The sequence below is a fragment of the Rhamphochromis sp. 'chilingali' genome, assembly GCF_963969265.1.
Source record: "Rhamphochromis sp. 'chilingali' genome assembly, chromosome: 16".
NCBI lineage: Eukaryota > Metazoa > Chordata > Actinopteri > Cichliformes > Cichlidae > Rhamphochromis > Rhamphochromis sp. 'chilingali'.
Genome location: NC_137943.1, coordinates 16175982 through 16189154, shown reverse-complemented (window position 1 = coordinate 16189154; position 13173 = coordinate 16175982). Strand labels below are relative to the sequence as shown.

The 13173-nt window shown below is 42.8% G+C and overlaps 1 protein-coding gene across 2 annotated transcripts in view; it reads left to right on the top strand.

The window, feature by feature from the left end:
• The window catches only part of ephb1 (EPH receptor B1), a 182647-nt gene that overhangs the window by 57435 nt on the left and 112039 nt on the right, over positions 1-13173 (top strand). The gene's annotated exons all lie outside the window — the stretch shown is intronic.

Below are 13173 nucleotides of genomic sequence, written 5' to 3'. Positions count from 1 at the left end.
GAACTATCTGCAGCTTTTAGGTATTCTCACAGAAATGGAATGAGGCTAACTGGAACAAAGTGGAACAATATTCCTCTTTTCTCTTTTTTGATTGAAACTCAGTATTATTGCCCTGTTATGCTAATGGAGCGTTTTAAGACCTTGTTTTCTGTATTGTAATTCGATAATTCAATGAAAGGCTCCATAGCACAACAGTGATATGAATCTTACAGGAGCTATCCAGGATAGAAAAGGACTGTTTCCCGCATTTTCTGGGTCTTTAGGTCTTTATGAGGCATTTTACACACGTGTAAAAGGAGCTTTTATTGCTACCGAGCAGAGCTTTGACTCTGTTTAAGCATTAGAGTGTGGCAGGGGTTTTTTGTATTCCTCAAGGAATACAAGCTAAAATAACCTGTAATAACCTCGTGTGTGTGAGTTTGCATGTATGGCTGTGATATTGTCATCTGCACAATATCTGGAGTGAGCCCTTCTCATTGTGGTCTCCACAGTTTGTTTTTCTCTTATGGTATGAGCCATGTCGCAAATTCCTTCATGATTAATCAAGAAAACCCCAGTGGCAGATGGAGCAAGTGGACTTGTACATTTTCTTGCATAACAGCCATTGTTAACTGTCATTATCCCCTTCTATGTTTCTGTCTCTCTTTTTGATTTATTCATTTATTTTTTATTTTGTTTACTTTTTACTTTTAATTTTGCCTCGCTGTTGATATTCTCTTCACAAACGGCTAAAACACAAATGTTGGTTAGATACCTTTTTTCTTCAAAAATGTTTAGCTGATATCTCAAATTAGCTGATTGCAGATGTTAGCATGACCAGGATTTCCTCTAGCTTAACCGACTGACTTCCTATTTACTACCTACACATATTATGGGCTTAAATAAATGCAACTCTAGTCGTTCCAAGACTTTATAGACCAACTTGATCAAATGGTGAACAGCAGTGTTCACCATTAGCAACATTTGCACGATGTGCAAACTGTAGTAATGCCATCAAAATGATCACGAAGCCAAGTGTTTTTCTTGTAATACGAGCATGCCCTACCAAAAACTGATAGCTTTCGCCACGGCACATAGAGCTGTGTCTCATGTGCAGCCTCAAATCAGCTGCCCACAGATACTGAGAGACCTACATACATATGGCTGGTGACCATCGCAAAGACACAACACATTTTCCACACATAAAACAGATATATGTTTAAAAGCTGTTCTTAATAAGATCTGACATGCATACCAAAGGTGCAGCACAACAACACTAACAGTTCAAAAATAATAATTGTTTTGACAGATTCATGTTAAATGTTACATGTGTATTTGAATTGTATTTCTGCCTTTCTTAATGTTCCCTTCTACTGAACAGGCAGGCAGTGACCCAGCAACCAACACTTACCAGCTGTGAACAAAAAGTATTTATGGCTTTAAAGGATAATTAGTCCGGTTGTTTTGGACCAAAACTACAGAAAACAATGCATTAGATTTGAGATTCACTGATGCACCAAAACAATAATCAGCCAAACAGCCATAAAATGCTTCATTTTATTTTCCAAATAAGATAAATTATTAAGCTTTAACATTTTCTCTAAATAAAAATAGAGGGGTGCAAATAATAAAGTTGCTATACACCCACCTTTACCTGACAAATTTTACCTTCCCAAACAAAGCAGGAGCATTTGTACAACAAAACAAGTGTCAGGTGCCTATATATCATTTTCCTTTAAATTATAAAATTACCAGATAACAGGACATCAACCTTTTTCTCTTTTTCACTCATCTCCATAATTTTCCTTTTAACTGCTTTGATTCCTTTACTGCTCATACCGAGGCTCACGCTGCCTCAGGTTGTGGTTGCTGACATCTGGCTAGCTCTGAGCTCTGGTTAGCTTTAGCTTTAGCCACTTTGCCCTTCTTCAAGTTGGGCATGTTCAGCTGGGTGAAAGTGATTTAAGTGCCTCATTAGGTTTATTTCAAACATTTTTGTGGTGGTTCCCCTGCGGTTTACCATGATGAATGATCACAGCCACATGCTAACATGTCATTAACATGTAGATGTGGGTGTGAAAGTGACTACTTGATTGCGCCGCTGTGTGCTTTTTGAGCATGCACGAAATTGAGTATCTTGTACACATGTCACATGTGAGACTCATCCGCTGCTTTATGCCTGAGATTTGGAATTACACACTTTGTCAAAAGAAAGCAAACAAACAAACAAAAAGTATTTCTAACTGTTTTGAGACAGGAGCTATTGGTCTCATACTAAACTTTTAACTCTGAATGTGCTAATGTGCAATAAAATATTTCTTTTTCAGCTTGACATTGTCACATCTTTATATATGAAAAGAGAAAGAAAATCCAGTGAGACTTGTTGCGTTTAGACTTCTACAGTGCTGTTACTATCGAAGCAGATTCAGTTTAGCAAGCCCCCAGGCACACAGAGACATATCTGACTTGTCTGAGTTGAGCGTAGTTCAATCCTGCTGCTATTGTAAAGGTTCAGGGAGGGAAAGGCCTGCTGTAGGACGGATACACAAACTGTTTACTGGTAGAACTTATTACACTATGCAGCTACCGTGACCTTGAGCGTGAGAGATGCAGCATGACTGTGAGAAAATATTCATTATCACGCACACTCACACAATTAATGTAAATCCAGTTTTTAATAGATTTCTGTGCGAGCTGAGATGTAATAACTTAGTCAATATCAGATAAATTCCCACGTGTAAAACCCTCACCTCTGAGAGCTGCAGGCGAACCTCTTTATGTGTCATGCAGTTAATTTATCAACAGCCTGAACCTTCAAAAACAATGTTTTATTGCAGCTTTTCATAGCTGAATCAATCATAGCTACAGCTATAGATAAAGATTGCAAATGCCAATCTTAAAACCAAGACTGTAGCCTGAGGGGTGTGAAAAGTATTGTCATGTAGATACAGTATACTAAGTTTAGCTCTGTGTGTGCAGCCAGTAACTGGGCACTCAATTTGCTACTCTTTATAACCTTAACAACTGCTTCTCTGACACCACACAACAAGAGTTAAAGTGCACACACTGCATGGTTCCTGAGCTATTTGATACAACTCATTAATTTTCTTTAGTAACTTTCCCCTCAGGAGTTTTTAAGCAGTGTATTTGTGTGTCTGTGTGCATTTGTGTGCTTGGCTGACTCAAAGGGTTAATTCGGAAGGACTCCAGAAGCAGTGCCATTAGTTCCAGTTGTGTAAATGCAAGAACATCAGAGTTAGGCATGCAGACATATAATGGAATAGCAGCAGTGTGGTATGGTAGCAGTTTTCTGGATAAAGAAAGTTAGTTTGGAAGGTATAAAAATGTGGAGAGTAAACAATATAATATTCTTTCATCATGTGCCTTTCCGCTACAGTATTTTTTTTTTATTGTTTCAAATGTCTATTCTAAAGTTTTTTTTGCTCATTCTGTCTCACCTTCATCCTTATGCGTCAATCTCATGCTTTTCTCCTCTCCCTTTTCCTTCTGCTCTCTGCCTTGCTCTTATGCACACTCCCTACAATAAATAAAATATGGAGTCCCTGAAAGGCAAGTATCCCCCAACCTTGTGGCCATGCGACAAAGAGCAGACATGAACAGCAATGACACACACACATATACACACAGTGACTTAACCAAAGCACAGTTTCTGTTCCAGTTTTCAACAGTCTCTCGGTTTTACTGGGGCAGCTGTGGCTTGAGTGGTAGAGTGGGATGTACTACTAATTGGAAGGTTTGTGGTTTGATTACCCCTGCTCCTCCAGCACACAGTTTTTTGGTGTCCTTGGGCAATAATCTGTGACACAAATTGCCGGCCCAATAGATACTTTAGGTTGTGAGGGGTGAAGATAGTAAATAGAATAAGAGTGCTGTGAATGGGTGAATATAGCTTGTAGTAAAAAGTAGAATAGAAAATAAGTTTTAGGTAAATTAAAAAAAAATGTGTTAAGCCAATTAAATTTATGGTGAAGAGTGTAATCGCATGAAAAAAGGTTGGGAACATTTAGACTTTGGTGAATGCAAAAAGGCAACCATGCAGTAAAAGTATATTAAAATGTGAGTATTTCTTCAACTCTGATTGCATTACTACTTTTTCTCCCTTAAACTAAATAAACTTAAATTAATTAAATTAAGGAAAAAAAGTTCCCTCTTGTAAAGTCTCAGAATGTCACTTAATCATTAAGCTGTAAATGACAAACTAAGAATGCTAAGTCAAGTACTGTTATTATGTATTTTCAACTGATTACAGCTTTAGAAGTTAAATTCTTTGGCTCAGACCTTGAGTTTGAAGAGCCAGCAGTCATGGGCTCCTCTAAGTAGATGGCTGACAATCTGAAAATGGAGCTAAGTGATGTTTACAAAGTAGGTAAAAGCTATGAAAAGCATTCTGCGCCTCCAAATTCTGATGTCTAAAATGTCAAGACAGGGTCATAAAAAATGTCGTGGAGTGGTCCAAGGCACACTTGAAGTTCTGCCGAGATGTACTTCAAGGAACACAAGCTTTTTTTTTTTTTTTTTTTTGGCCTGTCCCGTTTGGCTCTTTTGCCCTCAGAATTGTTGTCTAAAGGCAAAGAAAGATGCCCAACGGATTTACTTTACCAAACTGACCATCCCAGCCTTGCCGTAATGGTCCATTTGATTCACCTTTTATTGTTTATTTTATTTTCACTTACTGAATACGGGACAGACTTGACTGGGGGAAAGAAGGGGAGAAAGAAAGAGGGAAAGAGAAACAGCTGAGAAGAGGGACGGGGGAGAAGGGCAAAAAACAAAAACCAACAGAATGAGCAGAGAAAAAAAATGCATATATCAATCACCTGGGTCACCTGCTGAGAAAGAAAAAAGAAAGCAAGCAGAAGAGAACAAGAGTAATAGAATAAACAACATCACAATGATATATGGGAATATGACAGTAAATACTAATTGTTAAACATTATTGTGCAGCACATAAGATAACAGAACACAGTGTGCTTTGAGGTAGGAGCCAAAAAGGGTGTAGTTTGTGGGTGTGATCACCCGTGTGTACACCTGTGAGCATGGACGCGCTTGTTTTTTGTTTTTTAAAAGGTTCCTTCATGTAATAATCTGCTAGAGGGTGTGGGGGGGCCACAGCCCCGTCCTCCAGGGCATGAAGCAGGTGTGGAGGAGATCAAAACTCCAGACATCCAGAGGCCCCCAGAACACAAGAGACCAAGGAAGACCAACAGAGGGGCAGCCGCGCCACTGTCCCAGAAAGAGCTGAGGAGAGTCCCAGATGAGGGCTCACTCAGCAGCCGCGGAGCAGAAGCCAGTGGGAGTTGCAGTGACGCACCCGTGAGCTCCGCCGGCAGCCAGCTGCGCCTGAGTGACCGAGCCCCAGGCCGAGAGGCCGGGGGCACCCCACCTCCGAAGTGGCCCGAGCGAGCCCCAGGCTCCAGGCCCCGATAAGCGGCCGCCAAGGAGTGAGCTGGTGTGTACCTGGACGCCCATCCCCGGACACGAAGAACCACCAACGCACCGATGTCTGAGGGGGTCCGCCACTGGCAGGGGAAGTGGTGGTAGGGGGAGATAGGCCTCCAAACCTTGGAGGGCCTGAGATGTCCCCAGAGAGGTGGCGCCTGACACCCAACCTGACATATAGACACAGACATACAGGCACACACAGATACAAACATCCATTCCCACCCTCATGCTCTCATATGCACTTACTCCACACTCAACCAACGTGGAGACAGACATAAAGAGACGTTGTACACACGATCACACTCCCCAAGCGTACTCTACAAACCGGGTCTAGGTGCCCCCGCCCCTGGAGGGGGGAACTGCACCCAGACCCAGGTGGTGTTTCCCTTTTCCCTGCGGTTGGGGGAGGCAGACCGCCCCGACTCCGCAGCAGCAGGAAGGCTCCACACTCCAGACCGCAGTCGGACGGCCAACTCCTCCTCCTAGCCCCCCTGCTCCAGCAGGTCGCAGAGAATGGGGGTGAGAGAAGACTCCAAACCTCCCTCCACCCGCTCATTGTAGTGTTGATGCATGTGTGTTTTAAGGTGCATTTAAAACCCAGGAGGGCTTGGAGCTACCTGCCAGAGAGCAGCAGGTAAGCGCATGGTCCCTCCTGCTAGCCCTCAATGTCTATGTGTATTTAAAATTGAGAGGTGGGCAACGATGCCAGGGGTGGGGTGTACACCCTGATGGTACTTTGGACTCCGTGTATCGTGCCCACCCCCAAGATCCTATATGTATGTGTAATGAGAGTGTGAGTAATGTGAATGTCTAAGTTGTGGGATAAAATTGAGGCAGAGGCAGCCAGAAGGGGACAGAGGGGGGGGTAGCCTCCTCTGCACCCTGGTGACATACCCCTACTCCAAGGCCCTGCATGTGTGGGTGGTTGTGGTGGAGCGGGAAGAGGGAGGCAGCTGGAGATGGGGAGGGAAGGAAGGGAGGGGCAAGTGACCCCTCCCTGGGGCCAGCTCCCCCGCTGACCCCAGTAGGCACCCCCACACTCCGCGACCCGCCAGGGAAAGGGGGCCCAGGCCCATCCAGACCGGGGCCCAGTGCAGCAGCGCCGCCCGGCCCCACAGAGCCCGGGACAGTCCACCCAACCCCACCACAGAGAAAACTGCACCCACCCCACCATCCACTCATCTTCCAGACTACATAAGACAATAAACACCCAGGCTGAGATCTTCCTCCACCTCTCCTGTATCTCCCCCTCCTGCAGAGGGAGCTCCTGAGGAGAGGAAAGCTCCTGCAAGATGTGACAATCTCCCCCACCAGTTGAAGAGCCCCCCAGGTGGCTCGATGCACCGGCGGCACCCTGCTCCAGGGCTGGGCCCCCATGCACCCACCCGCCCACAACCCCGGCAACACACCAACCAGGACCCAAGCCCCCCGAGGCCCGGTCCGGGTCCCAGCCCAGAGACGGAGCGCCCCCAGAACCTCACGCCCATCCCGGACCCACCCAGGGGCAGCCAGGCTACCAGGTCAGTAACCCACGTCCGTCAGCACAGACCCTCCCCTAGCCCCGCTGCACGCAGCCGCGAGGAAACAGTCACCTGAGAGCCAACAGAGCCCCTAACCGGACATGACCGCTACCCCGGGTTGAGCCCCCCAAGGAAGATGCCTCCGGGGAACCCCCCGACGCCCTAAGCCTGTCCCTACCCCCACACCAATCACAACAGTGAAGGCGGGACCAAACTATGACCCCCCACCCCCACTAGGTGATGGAGCTGATCAAAGGAGCCCAGAGCAATTGATCTGATGTGGTGGCAGAGGCTGTATCAAGACTAATGTAATCTAATAGATAATTTCTATATTGGTTAGAATTAAGATTATTTTTATTTTTCCAGTTCATGAGGACTGTTTTCTTGGCTATGCATAGGGCAGTGAAAACCATATGGGCTATATTCTTTTCTGAAGTGACATTATCTAAGCTGCCCAACAAACACACTAAGGGGGAAGTTGGAATGTTACATTTCAGACACTTCGATAAGTCTTCACATATCTCGCGCCAAAACTTCTGAACTGGTGGACAGAACCAAAGAGCGTGGATATAATTGTCCGGTGAATTGGTTTGGCAGTGAGAGCAGTTGTTGGTAGACGTAAAGCCCATCTTGAACATCCGATGACCTGTATAGTGCACTCTATGTAATATTTTGTATTGAATTAATTGAAGACTGGGATTTCTAATTAGATGAAAGGTTTTTAAGCAAATCTGAGACCAGAAGTTTAGGTCTAAGTTAACTGATAAATCCGCTTCCCATTTTGCAATAGGAAGTGATATTGATTCATCTGTTTTAGAAAGCATTCTGTATATTTTGGATAGTAATTTGGGGGGTTTAAGAGTAAGAAATTGAACCACACTTGGTGGTGTTTGTAGTTCAACTTGACCCGGTTTAAATTTCTTTTTTACTATGGATTTAATTTGTTGATATTCTAAAAATCTTTTCTTGTTGATCCCATATTGTGTAACTAGTCCGTCAAATGAAATAAATTCTGTTCCTTCTAGTATATGTTCTAAATATTTGATTCCTTTATCACTCCAATCTGAAAAGTTTATCATATTATTGTTTTGTAATATGTCAGGGTTGTTCCAGATAGGTGTACGTTTGCATGGGATTAATGAAGACGCCGTCAATTTTAGAAACTCCCACCATGCTGTCAGAGAAGAGCTGATGTTGATGCTTTTAAAGCATTCATGTCGTTGGATGTTTGAGCTGATAAATGGTAGGTCTGAGATCTCTAGATTATTGCAGAGTGCTTGTTCTACATCTAGCCAAGGTTCATCTAAGAGGGTGTGTTTTAGCCATCCTGAGATAAACTGAAGCCTGTTGGCTAAGAAGTAGTGCTGAAAGTTAGGCAGTTCTAGTCCTCCTTTATCCTTGGTCTTTTGTAGTGTTTTTAAGCTTATACGTGGGGGTTTATTTTTCCAAAGGAATTTGGACATACATGAATCTAGAGATCTGAACCAATCTTGTGGCGGTTTAGTTGGGATCATTGAGAATAAATAATTTATTTTTGGTAAGACCATCATTTTTATAGCGGCAACCCTTCCCATGAGTGATAGACATTTCCATCTAGCCAGATCATCTTCTACCTTCTTTAAAAGTGGGATATGGTTTAATTTAGTTAGATCTGCAAGCTTGGGAGAAACATTAATACCTAAATGTTTTAGTCTGGTAACTTAAAAAAGTGAGGTGAATGAAGGAGAATTCAAAGTCATGTGATACTAAACTTCATGCCATTTATTTTTTATTTTTTTAAAATAATTTTGGTAAAACGGGAACCAGAGATGCACGACTGCTTTCATTTTGGATCGGGTGGATGAAACTAGAGGAGAGTGTATGGAGGCAGCGAGAGGGTTAAAGTAGAGAGACGGCTAAAAAAGAAATGTGATAGTGATGTTCGAGGGGCTCCGGGATCAGGAAGGGGTTTGGGGGAGGATTAGAAGAAGCTGGAGTGAGAGAGGGTGAGGGATCAACTGTGTGAATGGGGCAAAAAAGCCAAACCTTTGGCCCCTCAACATTCAGCTGTGTGTTTGTGTGTGTCTGTGTTCAAGAATGCTTGGGTTAACTCGTGTGAGTCAGGAAGGTCACAGTTTGACTCCAAGCTTTAAGAGGAAGATCCTAGGAAGGGTGGGTGGGTGTTGGGCGGGTCGGACCCGCGATCAGCGGGTGGCAGTGGCTGTACGGATGAAGGCTGTGGGTACTGTAAACTGTCGTGAGGCAGGCCAGGTTGGTTGGATTGTCAGGGGCTTAGGAAAGAGAGGGCTATGTGTGTCTGTGTGATTGCGTGGGTGGGTGGAGGTGGGGTTGGTGTGCAAGGGGACATGATAGACTGGAAAGCTGTAATAGCAATCAGTAATAGCATGGTTAATATTGTTGCAAATATATGCCATTTATTAATTAATTAGTTAGTGTTCTGCTTATTATTAGCCCATAATTTGAAATAGAAAGAGGGTTGATTCATTTACCTTTAAATATCTGCATCTGTGGAACAAACTCAGATAACGGTAAATATTCAAGTTTGTTTACTAGTTAGTCTTTAACCCAGATAATCTTACATATAATATGTATAAAATCCTCGGTGGGATACTTCAACTACTTGCTGTCGAGAACTTTGACTAGCTGGTAATCATTTGCTGTGTGGATTTAACACGGTACATTTATTTGCTGTTATGCCAACAGAAAATGTACTCTTTTTTTTTATTTTTCACCTTCAGTGACTTAAAGAATCACTGAAGGTAACAATGTCCCAGTTGTGTCCACCCGTTTTTATAGTTCCCCCGTGTTTCCGTGTTATGAAATTGTGGAAAATGTAGTGAAAAACATTTAAATGTCTTTTCTCAAGCTGTAGTGCATTGAGGATTCGGGACCACCAAGGCAGCGTAAAATGGGGCGTGAGACAGACGGCGTGAGATAACGAGGAGAGTTTGGAAGCGCCCCTCTCTATTGTTGTGGCAGGAGCATAAGATGGTTTGGAGAAGGAGTGGAACTCATCATAATATGTTTGTTTGGATTTACTCTCTCTTGTTCTTCCACATGTGAGATTGTGTGTGCTCAGGCATAAATTTGAGTGGCTGAGAGTGTTGTATATCTGCACCTGCATATGTGAGCATGCACAGGTGCTGGAAGAGGAGTACCATTTTTGGGCGTGCCCTATATGCTCCCCCCTGTTGTGTTCGGTGCTTCGGCAACGCTCCTGCGGACCTTAACTGCACAGGTGTCAGCATACACTCAGCATTTCCTAAAGAGCACAGATAGATCCATAACGGCCATTTCACCATCTGCTGACCAGACTCAATATACCTCAATTATTCATACCCTGAAAGACAGACAAACACTGGGTCAATGGAGATAAGGGAACACAGGAGGGAAAAGTAAAGTGAGGGAAATGAAAAAGAGAAAAGGGCAGAGAGAACAGAAAAGGGGATGATTGAATATAGATGGTCAAAGAAATGGGGAGAATTCATGGAACGTAACACCAAAGCAGCACTGAAGGAGAAAGGATAAAAGTCATATCTATACCTATACTGAAAGTACTTACACTTGTATCCAGGGTCAGCCTTTAAGCAGAATTTAAATGATTTAAAATGCTAAGTCATTGGCTAATTTAGTTGTTTTAAGGTTTCATAAAGGATAAAAACAGAAAAAAGGGGTCACATGTAGTTTAAGGTCTGGTGCTAATTCAGTGTGTGACATGTTAACTCAAAAAAAATTAAATACCTTGGTGGTTGACGGGAAGGACAATTTGGAGATATTTTCCGATACTGCTTCTATTATTGATTTATTCATACCTTAAAAATCGGGTTCAAAGGTCAAAGGGAAAAGTTAAATAAGGAAAGTGGGGGGAAAATGGCAGAGAGGAACGGACAAAGGGGCTGCTTGAATGTAGATAATATGTGTCAGAAATGATGAAGGGAAAGGAGATCAAGGACGCGTGTGCAGGAATGAGAGAAAGAGGGATGGAGGTGAACTCTGAACTTAGTGGGCTCGAGCTGAACTGGAATGAGAAGAAGGGAAAAAATGACTGAGTCATGCTGGCTTCACTTCAGAGGCCAGGTGAGAAGAGTGCCTTCATTACATACACGGAGACCCACATACCTGTGCGTGCACACACACACACATGCTGGATGTCAATTTAACCGGACATAAGCACATGCTCATCATTACACATTCACCCACATAACTCTTTATAAACTCTTTGGGAATATGGTTGAAAAAAATTGGATGCACGTGCACATTTGTGCAAATGCGCACACATACATATAGTAGACATTGCCATACCAGTGGGAGACCTGTTTCATTTTACCTCCAAGATTACGGAGTGTGATTTAGTTGTGAAGCCAGACATCTGAATTTGCTCTGAGCTCAGATGCGGGCATATCTGCCCAGCGTGAAGACTGGAATGGTAATACAACGAATCACTCGGATCACAGTGCATTCATGGCTCTCTGTCGGAGGGTTTTGCGTGGATGTAAGTCTTTGCTTGGGCATTTGTGCGTTTGTGTTTTCTTAAAAGTCTTATCCAGCGTTACCTCTCAATATTTTCTGTACGCAAATGAGACTTGGTCAAGACAACAGCGTCTACGTTTGGTCACAGAAAGATAAAAACGATACACTGTTTGGGAACTGTATGCCATAATTCCATAATATTTCTCCCTCCCATTATTATTTTTTCACCTTTCCACCATTTTTAAATATTCCCTTTTGGAATGAAATAACATGTGGCTGCCTCAATTATTGATTTCCATCCTTTGGATTCCCTCTGCATAAATGTAGGAAGTGACTTGGATGTTTTTTGGAAACCAAGGACATTTTTTTCCTTTTGTCTAAGAATAAATAAAAGAACAAAGGAATAGAAGTGGGACAGAAAAGAAAGGAGAAATGACTCTTAAATCTTAAATTTGGTATGAATTTGGAGGAGTATGCAGGAGCGCCTTGAGTTTGGCTTGTATGTGTGGGAGTGATTATGTGTTTGCTCCAGTACCTGCAGCACCTGCTATTTCAGCCGTCCTACAGTTGGCAGAAATAGCAGTAAACCCTTCCATTCTTCTATTCCATCTTCTCACCCTGACTGCTTCTGACTTTTTTTTCCCGCTGCCTTTCTTCACTTCAGCTTGTCTGTCTCAAAGCGTCGATTCCGTCTTTTCACGATCTGCATCTAACCACGAACCGCACAACGCAACTACCCCACCCTACCCTGCCCCACCCCCTCCCTATCTTTTTGTATCTTTCTGTATGGATGATAAGGCTGGTAGGTGTCGTGCTATGTAGGATTTATATACACACAAACACACATGCAGAATGTACATCTCAAATCATTAGCAGCCCTTAATTCATCATCAGTCTGTTTAAGAGACAATATTCTCTCATTTCATTCAAGGAATATTATGTTATGTGAGAGATTTGGCGGCCTTCAAGTGAAATATAATCTCAGTTTTCTTAACCTGAACATTTTGATATTTGCTATGATAGTTAGGAATGTCACATCCTATGGAAAGGCATTCATACATACTTCAGTGAACAAAAGAAAATTTAAAAAGGACAGCTCACCTGCCAGAAGTGAAATACATTTTCTGTTAAATCGTGGTTGATCCTGTCTATAGATGCTAATTTTTTATAAGTACGTAACACACATACATGCTATATTTTATGCTTAAAGACATGAAACTGCCTCACTTTGCAAAAAGCTCGTGGTGCTGTGTGATGCTGCAGGTGTGCGATAAAATTCAGGAGAAAAACTCAGAATAACACATTTATGAACACTTTATTCTTTAATAGCTGTAAAATTGAAGATCAAAGTGAAAACTTAACATACATGAAAGGCGCTTGGTGATTTTTGGAGAGGATGGCGTGCTCCTCAGGCGAGTAAAGGAATGCAAATGTATGTTTTGCACTTGCTGTGATATTTATGGAGCAGTTCCGCTGCTGAAATGTTGAAAAAGCCCAATGTTCAGACTTTGTCCTGTGTGCTGTAAAGGAGGGGCTTTGAGGCTTCCATGAGTTACGATCGTGAGACATACTGAAAGCAGTGATTTAGGCCACAAAAAGGATGTTTTTGTCCTTCTTTTCCTGTCATATTTTTGCTCTTCACATTCTGTTGCAAATGTATTTTTCTGTCACCCCAGTTCCATTACTTTTCAACTTTTCGTTTCTTTCCCTATGCATGCAAATATACATAGGTTGTCAGATT